The 13,532-nt window shown below is 37.9% G+C and overlaps 1 protein-coding gene across 2 annotated transcripts in view; it reads right to left on the minus strand.

Annotated features, from left to right (window-relative positions):
* The window catches only part of RERE (arginine-glutamic acid dipeptide repeats), a 366,156-nt gene that overhangs the window by 274,191 nt on the left and 78,433 nt on the right, over positions 1–13,532 (minus strand). The window lies entirely within an intron of this gene.

The following is a 13,532-nucleotide window of genomic DNA, read 5'->3' on the forward strand; positions in this document are numbered from 1 at the left end:
TTTAAGCAAACCATCTATTTTTTTCCCTTTTCCAATTCACAAAATGCCACCCCACCACAAAACCTCTAGACTTTTCAAAAGAAAAAAGAAAAATATATAGTTCTTTTTGAAGCCCTCTTGGAATATTTAAGTTATTATATTTCTACAGAAAATCCAAACAATTCCATTCAACAAGTTGAAATGTACCTCTCCAGACTTTCTTCTAGAACATATGTATACAAACATACACAAATATTTTTAAATATGTATATTCATTCACCTGGGGGCTAATTCTGTTAATTTTATTTTCATGATAATAAAATTCTACTATTCATGCTATTTGGCAACTTGCCTCTCTAACTTTACAGCAGACCATTAACATCCTACTCTTCTTTAGAGCTGCACAAAATTCTACTACGTGCGAGTACAATAATTATCAAGACTGCAACCCACTTCTGTGCGCATCTTTGTGCACATATATGAGTATTTCTACACTGGAATCTCTAGTTCAACGCTTATGAACTTTTTAGTCAAAGAGATTAACTCAAGCTGCCCTCCAAAGAAGTGGACCAGTTTAGACTACTCTTCCCGACAGAGGCCCCATTCCCACACTTGCATCCTGGTGGTTTGTCTGAGTTTTGCGTCACGCGCTCTCCTGGTTCTCCTATGGCGCTGGCCATTCCCCACTTCCCCCCATGACTGCTCCTGAATACACTCAGTCCAGGTCCAGCCTCTTCTTACCACACTCCAGCATCTCTCATGAGTGAGAAGATTCGCTCTCAAGCTGCCTCTATGCTACTACTGATTGCAAAATTTTATTTTTCTAGCCCTGAGCTTGCTTCTTAGCAACAGATTCGTGTTTTCAAATGTCCTCTGGGTTCTACCACAATGGTATTCCACACTCTCCTACCATCCTAAACAAAATCAAAATGTTCTTCGCCACATGCCCTAGTTTCCCCAACACAGTCTCAGGATGCTCCTGTTACCCTGGTGTAAGTATTAATACCATGCTGCTTCTTTTTAAAAGAGATTATGGCTTATATCCTAAAATGCAGCTGGAATCAGAATCAGCACATTAAACACAGCATACTTCTCAGCTTTTAACACTGTTGAATGATGTATTATTTAATAATAGGTAACTATCATCTAATCCATAGTTTCTAAGTCTTAAATGCAAACCAAGGTCACTAATATGAATTTTTAAAATAACTTTCCTAATTACTTTATATATCACATCACTTTCCATTCAGCCAACATTAATGATCAACTCATACAGTTTCTTTGTAGGTAAGGGTGTGAAGAACAGCCTTAAATAAACTAGGTGATAATAATTATACCTACAGAAAAAGACTCACACAGAGAACTATTAACATGTATGCTGCAATAATTAGGCAAATATTCCAAATTATTGGGGGGAAATGAGTTTTTATGTTCTGTAATGCCAGAATCTTAATACTTACTCTTACATTTAAGAATAAAATTTGAGTTAATTTCAACCTAGAAAATGTTGGAATCTACTTAATATACCCTTGAAAAATAATTATAAATAACATCATATTCTAATAATCAAGGCAGTTAACCTTTAGTAAAACTATGAACAGCACATACTCCAAAATTAATTCATATAGCTACAACATTAGCGTTAGACATTAATTACAACTTTCCTTTTGTTTCACACTTCCCAACACAACCCCAAGTATATGTCTCAGTGATACACTGCTAATAAGTAGTTAAGGTGTTATTTCATGAAGCACAAAATTATCAACATTATTAAAATACATTCCTGGAAAGGGAAAATAAAAACCAGCTTGCAGGACACCAAGTCCCACTTTGATAAGAACAGAGAGCAGAGGCACCAACTCCACTATGCACCCACAGCAAACTCTTCAGATGTAGTAAGTCAACAAAGGTCAGACCTGCAGGTTTCAGTTTTTGGAAGTGTGTGGCCCTCTCGTGGATGTAGGATATGAAATAAGCCGGAAAGCAACTTGAGAGAAGACAGAGAGACTCTGAAGACAGCATATACTTTAAGCATTTTAAGAACATTTTCATCTCTATTTTAAAACTCACTAGAGATCTCAGATTATATAGATGAAATTATAGTGTTCCAATAGAGTGATACTTTGAAAGGGCAAAAACACAGTTAAGAGAGACTTCTCATTTGAAAAAGTGCTACAAATAAAAAAACAAAGAGGCTTCTGGAAGAAATGGCTCAGAAACTCGGGACCCTAACAGGATGTTGAGAATGGGGCCTGACAATATGTGGTAAAACCAGCGTAGAGATCCAGCCAAGCTTACTGGAAGTAACCTTAAGACAACTAAAAACCTCAACTGGAATCACTACACCAAGCATTCAAAGCATCAACCAGATAATGCTTACAAATACAAAACACTGCTTTGCCCTTTTCATTAAAACAACAACAACTCTGCTGTACATTTTCTCTGGCAATATGCCTCCAATAAATTAAACTCTTTAAAATAATAATACCAACATCTCTTTTAGGGAAAATAAAAATGAAAGTGTTTCAAAACAATAAATGACTACCATTTGCTAGATTCAACATCACATGTAGCGTTAACGATCCAGTACTTTCCTGCTTAAAAACCAGCTCTCTATAAGAAATCAGAAGACTCTAGTTCAAAATATCCACTTAGATGTACAACAGCTAAAACAAAAATCAAAGGCCAGTCTCAAGAATATTTGCTCTAAACAACACAGGGTGGTTTCTTTTCTTTTCTTTGGAGGAGGGAGACAAATTTTGAACATGCATTCAAGTTTAATTTTAACTGACTAGAAAAAGCAAATATTTAGGCTGCAGGAAACACAACTTAGCACAAAGGAAGACACGGGCTAACTTCTAACATTTACACCATTTGATTAATTCTAACAATAAACTCTAAACAATGATCATCCCCTCTAATCTTCAGAGCAAGTTAACTCTACAATGAAAACTGCGAGCGCCCTGTCAGCAGACTCTGGTATGTTTAAACGATTAGAATGTAAAGCATGTTCATTCTCTCAGTGAAAGGAAATGACTGCCAAATGCTTCCTTTACAGTCTCTCCAGAATAGGGCAGGTCCCTTTAATGTGAGATTTTTCCTGACACTCCAATTGTAGCCGACCTTGAACAAACAGAGACGCATTAAAAGCTGGCTTGGTTCTATTATCTTTTATTGAAGGCCTAGCAAAGATCAGACATGAGCCCGGTGCTATTTACATTTTTGGGGTGCATTAATCACTTTTATACTCAAGGGCTTTAGAAAAATTCAATAGATATTTTTTAATGACAATAACCACAGGATGTAACCATCGCTGTATTGGTCTTTTTCTCAGGAAGGTCAGACAAGCTTTAAAAACAGGAAGTCTGTGCTATAAGGTTGAGAAATGTTTGTTTTAACAGTCCAAGGCTTTATGGTTGCAGTTTGCAGTCAGGTGTTATGGAGAACTAGAGTTTATTCTTTCCAGCCAAGGATTAACGTCCACGGGGAAAAGGCCAAAAAAGTGCCCAAACAACTAGGGAAAGCACATTATCCTAAAATAAGACTTGTTATAGAATCTGAACTATAAATCTTCCTAGCTACCCCTTTCAGCATTACATAGGAGCTAATTTAGTAAGAGTCGGAGAAACAATTTATCTTTTGTGATCATTTACAAAGGCTAGAGGAAAACCATAGAAACCAATGCTAAGACAGCCGCCTAGCAACAATTAGCAGTTAAGAATTGATACCTGTCATTTTATATAAAAACATGTTGTCTATTGATTACCTCATTTTTTATCATTATACTAAATTAATTATTGTAATCAAATATAAGAATGACAATCTTTCTTGAATGCAAATTCTTGCTAGAAAACCAAATCAATGTCGATTAACTTAAAAAACTTTATCCCCAACAAAATGGTTCGTTTCTGCTTTTAAAGACATTATAATTTTTTAAATTCTACTAGACTGCAAAAGAAATTCCTAACATATCCAACACCAAAGATACTTCATTTCATAAATAAGTCATTGGATGTAATGTACAGCATGGTGACTATAATTAATAGGACTGTATTGCAGATTTGAAAGTTGCTAAATAGAGTAAATTTTAAAAGCTCTCATGACAGTAAAAAATTGTGTAACTATGTGTGATAATGGATGTTAACTAGACTTACTGTGATCATTTCACAGTATGTACAAAAATCAAATCATCTTGTATACCTGAAACTAATATAATGTTATGTCAATTGTATCTCAATAAAAATGTCAGCTCACTAAATTTAAAAAAAAGATATTTTATTTCAAAAATTCAATTTCATGATTCTATTCTTTATTTGGCATTTGTTTACACAGGCAATCAAGAATGGCTTTATCAACACAATAAATGGCACATATTAAAGTGAAAAAAAAAAGAATGGTTTTATCATTTGTGGACTCTGTCACATGGAATTAAAATACTATAAAAACATTAAGGCAAAAATCCAATATTATTATATGCATCTTGTCCATTTAAAATCCATTTGGGTTCTAAAGGGCACTGCTTGAAAAATTGTAATATCAAAATTAAGTCCTTTAAAATATAAACACAAGGGCTATTACCACAAAAATTTGTCATTTACCCCAAGGTATGTCAATAAGGGAAACAAATGAAAATGTTTTTCTATTTGATAGTTAAAACTACCTTAAAAAAAAGTTTAATATTTACCTCCACAGTAATCCTACAGGGGACTGCACTACCTTCACTTAACACATAGGAGTAAAACGACATTCTCTCAACCAACTAGGTGTCCTCCTTACCTTTCAAAAGGCATTCCTTTAGCAACAACTAACCCTAAAAGAGTCTTACTGGTTTCCAGTTCAGTGTATACTATATAATGTTCAGGCTTTTCTCCTGAAAATTGGAAGACAGTAAAGCAGTGCCTTCAAATTTTTGAGGAAAAATAGTATCCAACCTAAAATTCTATGCCCAGCCAAACCATGAATCAAGCGTAAAATCAAGATATTTTCAGACACTACACAGCCTCAAAACGTTTACTTCCCATGCACTGTTTCTCAGGGAGTTACTCCACAAATGAAAAGGAACTAAACAAAACTCTGCAAAAAAATCATCTCTAAGATGATGGTGTCCAGAGTGACACAAAAGGGAAGATGTCTTCCAACAGCTAGGTGGCAGGTGAAGAGAGCAAATCAAGAAAAGGGGCTCCAGGAGGGTACCACCAAGAGTGACTGACAGATTCCCTAATATTTTCCATCACATTGAGAGGAGCTTTATACAGTTCTGTTGGAAAATATGAGGCTGATTTCAAGACGGGAACAAATAAACCTAAGCAAAGGAAGGGGTGGAGGGTGAATTATTAACTCCAGCAAAGAAAATGAAGAAATTGTACAAGAAAAGGAATTAAATCATAATACAATATGTGCTTCAGCTATAAAAAATATACACGTTGTCATAATAACAAATATATGATACTGATTTAATCACGAACTGTGACATGACTAGGTTAGGAAGATGGAGGAGAAGGCAGGTGATATGAAAAGGTGAAACCCTCATCTCTGATTGGGCAAAGTCAGCAAATAATGTCTAAAATAGAAAGTAAAAACGTAAGCATGTTCTTTATCAATACTGAAATAACAAAAATAATGGTTTTAAAAGTTAAAACCGGTTCTCTGGGGAGTGAAATTCGAGGGTGGAAGGAATAGAAGAAAAAACTATTAAAAAATAAATAAATAAACATTGCAACACATTTGATTGGTTAAGTCCATATACATGAATTACCTAAATCTAAATATTAACAAAAACGTTGCTGAAAGACCTTAGCTACTTCTTTATAAAAATTGACCAGCACACACCATTAACATTTCATGATGGCCTTTGGTCACCTGGTGAACAGAGTTGGAAATTTCAGGAAAGGGCAGGGGAGCAGAGGGTAGGAGAGGGAGGGGACAGAAGAAAGATCAATCTAGTCAAAGAAGCTGGATTTTAAGACACAGGCACCAGAACTGAAATTTATTTTTCTTCCTGCAGCAGCTGTACTACATTTTGCCACCTGCTGGCAAGATTCTTAAAATTTAGCCAGAAAGAGAAAAGAGGGAAGGAAAGGAAAAGGAAGAGGGAAAGGGAAAGGAAAGGAAAAACATAGAAACAATCCCAAGATCTCAAAAACTAAATGATACAATGACCAAATTCAGTCACTATAATTTTAGTATATATTTCATACAGACATCACTAACTATAGTAACAGCTTTTAAATATAAATGCCATAAAAGCAAAAGTACAAAGACGTTATGTAGCCTCAAAGAATTTAACATAAATTTTCTCAACAGTGTGGAGCATTTTACCAATTTGTCTATTCAAATTTATGTCCTATAATCAGCTAAAAGGTTTTAAAGAAGAGAATAAGATGAATAAAATAAAGGAAAATCGAGGATGTTTTCAAATACTAGTTAGAGGCAAAGTTGCAAGCATATCACTATGTTAACAGTGGTGTTTTTCAGTATCTCCCAAATGCCATGCCTTGTCTTTTGAGAACACTGAATTTTAATGCCACTGTTTTGTCAATAAAAAGTGTTCACGTCCACTTCATTAATAATCCTCTAAGAAGACTTAAATTGAAGCTTGGCAAGCAGCTTCTCATGAAACAAGATTTGCTTTTGGTTTGTTAGAATCAAATGTGCCAAGTGGCAAATTTAGATGTGGGAACAAACTTTAAAGGTTATGCTTTGGAAGCATTCAATGACTCAAACAGAGGTATCATTAGGCAGCAGCAAGACAAATACTAGGCTACCTATTTCATTCACAACCTGTAACGTTTCAGATGAATAATTTTACGATGACCACCAAGAGCTATTTTGATAAACTTTAAAAGGAGACTGTCAATACATGCCCAAGATTTTCATTAGAAAACTGGAAAGAAACCAGAATAGATTCCACTCTCAGCATTAAAAGAGACAGAAAAAGCCCAATGATTCACAGCGAAGCTGCCATTGTGCTGACTACATTGTGTGTGTTTAGCGTCCGTGGGAATGCTGACATGTGCACAGCAAGCGGTGATGGAAGAGTCAATTAAGTAGTGGGAAAGAACTTGCAGCAAAATTTTAACCTAAAAGTAATCCATTTACAGGAGAGCAATACAAAAATAAAGCTGGCTCAACTATAATCAAATCTGTATTTCCAGTTTCAATAGTAAACACAGTTGTTAAGAGTGGTTAACACACAAGACCATAAATGCATCCAATTTCAAGTAAGAAACATCTGTTTTCTTAATAGTATCCTTGCTGTAGCCTCCATTTCTTTGCTCAGAGAGAATGTGAGAGCAGGTATGACACATGAAACAAAAAGAAGTCAATTTACCTCAGGGAATACTGGCCCTGCACATACATTCCTAAAATTATAAATTCTAAAGCTATTAGATTTCTAGAACTTTACAGATTTTAAGAAGTAAGGTCATCACCTTACACCAGTCAGAATGGCCATCATTCAAAAGTCCACAAATGATAGATGCTGGAGAGGGTGTGGAGAAAAGGAAACCCTCCTATACTGCTGGTGCGAATGTAGTTTGGTGCAGCCATTACAGAAAACAGTATGGAGATTCCTCAAAAAAATTAAAAATAGACTTATCATATGATCCAGCAATCCTACTCCTGGGCATATATCCAAAGGGAACCTTAACTCAGAAAGACACATGCACCCCAATGTTCATAGCAGCACTATTTACTATAGCCAAGACATGGAAACAACCTAAATGTCCATCGACAGATGACTGGAAAAAGAAGTTGTGGTATAGTTTATACAATGGACTACTTAACTCAGCCAAAAAAAAAGAAAAAAAAAAACAATGCTATTTGCAGCAACATGGATGGACCTGGAGATTGTCATTCTAAGTGAAGTAAGCTAGAAAGAGAAAGAAAAATACCATATGATATCACTTAGATGTGGAATCTTAAAAAAAAAAAAAAAGACAAATGAACTTATTTACAAAACAGAAACAGACTCACAGACATAGAAAACAACTTATGTTACGGGGAGGGGATAAATTTGGAGTCTGAGATTTGCAAATACTAAATACTATATATAAAACAGATAAACAGCAAGCTTATACTGTATAGCACAGGGAACTATATTCAATATCTTGTAGCAACTTATGGTTTAAAAGAACATGAAAACGAATATATGAATGTTCCTGTATGACTGAAGTATTGTGCTGTACATCAGAAATTGACACAACATTGTAAACTGACTATACTTCAATAAAAATATACTTTAAAGAAGAAGAAGAAGAAGGTCAGATGAGAATGCAGTCTGTCTGCTGTTTTTCAGTTCCCACTAGCTGCGGCAGTGTGCCTGCTTCCACACTGAAGAGTGGCAAAATTCAGAAAAATCAAGCAAACTAGACAGGCAAAAGCAGAAATGTCTTCTAGTTCATAAGAAAAAAGCAATGGTGCAAGCCAAAGGTCTCTGACCTGCAACAAGGCACTAAGTCAGCTGAAACTCTTTTCACTTCTGGGGATAAAATCGTTGTTTCATTTCACTGTGCATTTTTCCAGGCGACCTGAGTGGTGAGTGATGCTCTCCTCACCTGGTGCTCTACGAGCAGGAGGCAGTATTTCCTGCCCAGCTTGACTGAGCGTCCCAGTCTTCGGGTAGTTGAGTCTAACGGTGGAGAGCATCAGCTCTGGAGACAGAGGGCCAGGACTGTCCCTGCTCTACGATGTACTAACGGTATCCTTGGGCACGTCTCCATAGGCCCATCTGTAAAATGCAGATTAATAACAGTACCTATCCCACACGGTTATCATGACCATGAAACGATTCGAGTAAAGCCCTGAGTGGAGTGCTGGACCCTCAGGAAACGTTCTCTGATACTAGGCACTACTAGCACTGTGATCACAGGCTCCATCATGGACTCACTGTAAGAAACTGATTAAAACAATCGGCCTGGGCCTGAATCACCCCATCACTGCGGTTAGCAATTCATTATCTGTTTACAAAGTACATCGCTCTGTAAAAAGGGTGGAGAGAGGAGGGAGGAAAATCAGCATTTTGCTTTTCAGTCCTGTTACCACCACTGCTGCATTATTTATTTGAATGGAGGAGGAGTGTCTGGACAGATGCTCAGCTGGGTCCTGTAAGCAGAGCATCCATCACAACAGGCAATGCTGGTCTCAGCAACAAACCCATTCCCTCTTCCTGCCTCCCCTTCCCTACTCATCCCCATGGACCAGCAGTGCAGTGGCACACAGCAGCAGCGCAACGTCAAAGTGCTATTGTCTAAGCATTCCGGTCATAGCTTTTGATGAAATTTTTTGTTCCTAGTTCATGTCCTTAAGGTATTATTAAATATCCAAAGAGGGTCAAGGCATGGGGTTTTGTTATTCTTGTTGCTTTTAATGTAATCAGTGTATTTCCGGTAAGCAATTTCTACCCCTGCATATTTTCATACAGAGATGTTACTCTTTCTCTATTTACAGTGCTAGGTACATAGTGAGTTTTTAACAAATAAATACTTATGGACTTATCAGTTGCTTGAAGACAACCCAGACTTAGATTCGCCCAAAGCATGGAAAATACAGGGTGAAATAAGGGGGGTGGAGTGGGGAGGAATTAAGGACTGGTGAATGTGTGTGGAAAAGCACTTCCCTTTCTGGTTAATAGCTTGCTCAGGGGGAAAATAAAATGATTTGAAAATTTCCATGAGATCATTCTCCAAGAACAGACTACTATTAATCTAATCTTTAAAAACAAATGAAAAATAAAATAGCAATCTTGGTTTTATACATCTTCCTCTTCAAAGTCCACTCGACATACGTGTTAAATACTGGGTTTATGCAGGTATCTTCATGCTTAAAGCTTTCACATTTAGACTCATTCCTTTCAGAGGCATTGATTTTGGAGTGCCTCCACCCCCAAGAGTGAATCACAATCTTCTCAATGCAACCTCTCTACCCTCCGCGTAATTCTATTGCTACAATTCTCAGATATTTAAAATTATTTTCTTATATGTTGGTCTCTACTGTTATACAGAACTATTTCAGGGCAATGAGCATGCTTTAGTCATTTTTGTATTTCCAATTTTCCTAAATAATTTATTCACTTATTAAAAGAAACCTACTGAGCCTACTATGTATCAGATGCTTTAATCATTCAACAAAAATGTATTGAATTGACATGGTTCTAATAAGCATCTGGAACGTATCTGTGAACAAAGCAGAAAGAGAGGCCTGGCCTCATGGATCTTAAGTCCTGCATGGGGAAACAAACCATAACCAACATATATAATACATACGTTACACAGTATACTCAAAGGCTCTAAGTGCTAAGGAAAAAGAAAAAGTAGAGTAAGACACAAGAGGATTAAGAGTGTGCGAAGAGTAGGGCACCAGTTGCTGTATTAAAAAGGGTGGTCACGGTAGGACTCACTTAGACATCACATCTGAGCAGACCCTTTAGGGAGGTGAGGAAGTTAGCCAAGAGCATCAAAGGCAACTCTGGAGAAGGGCGTTCCAGGGCGAGGGGACTGCCAGAGGGAAGGCTGGTGGTTCAGCAGCCTTTCAGAAACAGCAAAAAGGCCAGAGGGGCTAGAATAGAAAGGGGAGGGGAGGGGGATGCTGACCACCAGTAATAAGGTCAGAGGGCCTCACAGGCCATTACAGGAGTGTTCTTGTAATTGTATTACAACTCCAAGAGGAGACAAGAAGGACACATCCCAAATTTCACAGACATTTTACACGAAATGTACTCAGGCACCATTACAATTTTTAAACAGGACTTTGGTGTTTCTCCTGCACCCCAATGGATCATCCTGCACATCCCATCCCTTGGAGAAGCAGCACCCCACTTCGAAGACCACTGCCCTATGCTATCACAGGTGAGACAGCTAACAATGTATTCGTCTAACACCTGGGAGCAGTGCAGAGGGTCTGCTGTCCTGAGCCCCTCAGCATGGCCTGGGACTTCTCTGTGGGCCTTACAGAAGATCCAGGTTGTAGAAGGGCTGAACTGGAACAGCCTGAGGATTTTTTCCCCCATCCATGAGTTTCTTAAAACCTCTTCTCCTGGGTAGGAATAGAACCACCCGACCTAAGCCAATGAAATTTGGCAATTTGGTCCCACACCTCCTTTCTTTCTGCTGGGAGCTGTTGGCCTCTATTAGAAAATGTAATTACATTCTGGCAAATATGTTGGCCTTTTTGACTCTTAAACATTTGAAATTCATCTCTCAGCACTAATTAACATCAAAACTCAAAACTAAACCATCTGATTAATCCAAAATCCTCATCTCTATCTTAATAGCCATGACATGGGATTGGATAGTCACCTACAACTAAATGACCATAAACAGCTTTATTTCTCACACTCAGGAATTTACTTTTATAAATACACTTTCATAAATTCAGAAGTATTTGGAGAAGTAGCAGAAATCATGAGGGGGCACAGAGTGAACGACTGACACTGAGGGAGAGTGCTGTGGTGGAAAGCTCTCAAGTGCAGGCACCACGAGGCCAAGGCCGTCTGCCTGGCTCCTTCCCTTTACACTGCCAGCACGGTGCCTGGCACACAGTGCTCTGTAGACAGCTGTACTATCTACACTGTACTTTCTACTCAGAGGGAATAGCATGTGCAAAGGCCCAGAGATAAGAGACTGAATGATAAATTCAAACATTCACATTCTTGCTAGCTCTCCCACTTAGGGTGCCCAACTGTCCCAGTTTCCCAGGACTGAGAGGGTTTGAAGGACACAGGACTTACCATTTTAAAACCAGAAAAGTCACAGAGACAAACTGGTTATCCCATCACTCTACTCCGACCAGGGAAAAAAGAACTGCTAATACGGTAAGTCAGATTCTAGGCCCCTAATTATACCACATTCACTGATGGCTGGGATGATCGTTACATATTAAAAGGGCTCACTCTCTCTGGCACCTATTAATTTTATAAGGCAGGATTCCTAAGACATGACATGCTAAGGTTGCTGCCATCTTGCATTCTCCCCCTTTCCCACTGGGGGCTGCAGAAGCCATCAAAAAGCTTTAAACAAAGGCAGTGAGAATTCGATTTGATATTATCAGGTAAGATATAAGGTTACAGGATCAACAAGGCTAGATGATGATTAACTGGTAGGGGGTGAGATAAATCAGAAAAGTAAAAACATGGCTATTTTTTAGACATGACATAAAACACAAGCTGTTCTCGGGGGAAGGGTACAGCTCAAGTGGTAGAGCGCATGCTCAGCACCCAAGGTCCCGGGCTCAATCCCAATACCGCCTCCAAGCAGATATCAAAGAAGAAGCCTCATTTCCTCCCCCTCAGAAAACAAACAATACAAGAAAAAGACAACAAAACAAAATGCAGCCACTGAAACAAATATTTGGAAACACAAGCTATTCTCAGCTGATAACCTCAGTATGTTCCACAATTTCACTTGTGGATTCATAATTTAAAGTTCACCTTTCCACAGAAACAATTTTATAAATCATAGTTACATTCCCAGGCTAGGTCACTAACCTATTAAATCTCTTAAGAAGCTGGCATATACTTTTCCAATGAAAAACTGTGGAAAATACTGAATACCTATAAAAGTCTTTAAATGAATTAAGAATCATTTTCTATTTATTTTGAACGTCAGTATTTCAGGCAAAAACATATTTAATTGACAAAGAAGGAGATACTTACAGAGGGCTTAAATGGGTCTTCTGGGTATTTTCAAGGGCTATGAAGAGGTTCTTTCCAACACTGGCTTTTACTTGTAAAATAGACAGCTTTTCTCTTCCTTAGTGCAAATATTACTAGTTCTACTTTCTATATTTAACCAGTCATAATCAGGGGCAATTTTTGGAAAGAAATATTGTCCTGGGCTAACCAAGGGAAAAATTAAAAGAGAAAGCAGAAACGATGGACAGGAAGAACCATCTGAGGCAGAATGAAATGGATAAGAAAAGGCTGAGGCAAAGGGAGTTAGTGATACAACGTGTGCAGAGCCCAGTATGGACGGGTCAGAGATAGGGAGTGGGGGAAGACAGTTGTCCCTGAGAACTTTCCGGGACAGAGCTGAGGACAGAATGACAGAGGGGCCATGCCAAAAGACATCATCGGTCAGCTGTGTGAAGCTAAGAGGGGAAGAACAAGAGGCCAGCAAATTCTAAGCCCCTCAAGTTTCAACATTTTTTTTTTTGAGGTCCTTTCAATCCTCAAGACAATGTCCCACTTACTCCAAGGGAGAGCCAACTTGATAGGCGTGGTTCAACTACTGCCGCCAAATGCTCTCTAAAGACCCCAGTTAACTCCCTGTCCAGCAAAGGCCAGCCAGCTCTTTAATACTTTCACCAGCACATTCAATTGTCTCACCGCCTTATCTTTCCATGGCATTTTAGTCAGATTTCTGCCTATAATCCACCCACATGGTATGATCTTAAGGCTATCGTAATATTTGGTGCAAATGTCTGAAGAAAAAGAGAATTCTAGAGTGAGAAAGGGACTTGGATTATACAGAGCAGATCCAATCTTCTAGACATTTATATTGAACTAAGTCAATTTCAAAGTATTTTTGTGTATCTTAATTGCCTAAATGAACTGTATA

The sequence above is a fragment of the Camelus ferus genome, chromosome 13 (assembly GCF_009834535.1).
Source record: "Camelus ferus isolate YT-003-E chromosome 13, BCGSAC_Cfer_1.0, whole genome shotgun sequence".
Taxonomy (NCBI): Eukaryota; Metazoa; Chordata; class Mammalia; order Artiodactyla; family Camelidae; genus Camelus; species Camelus ferus.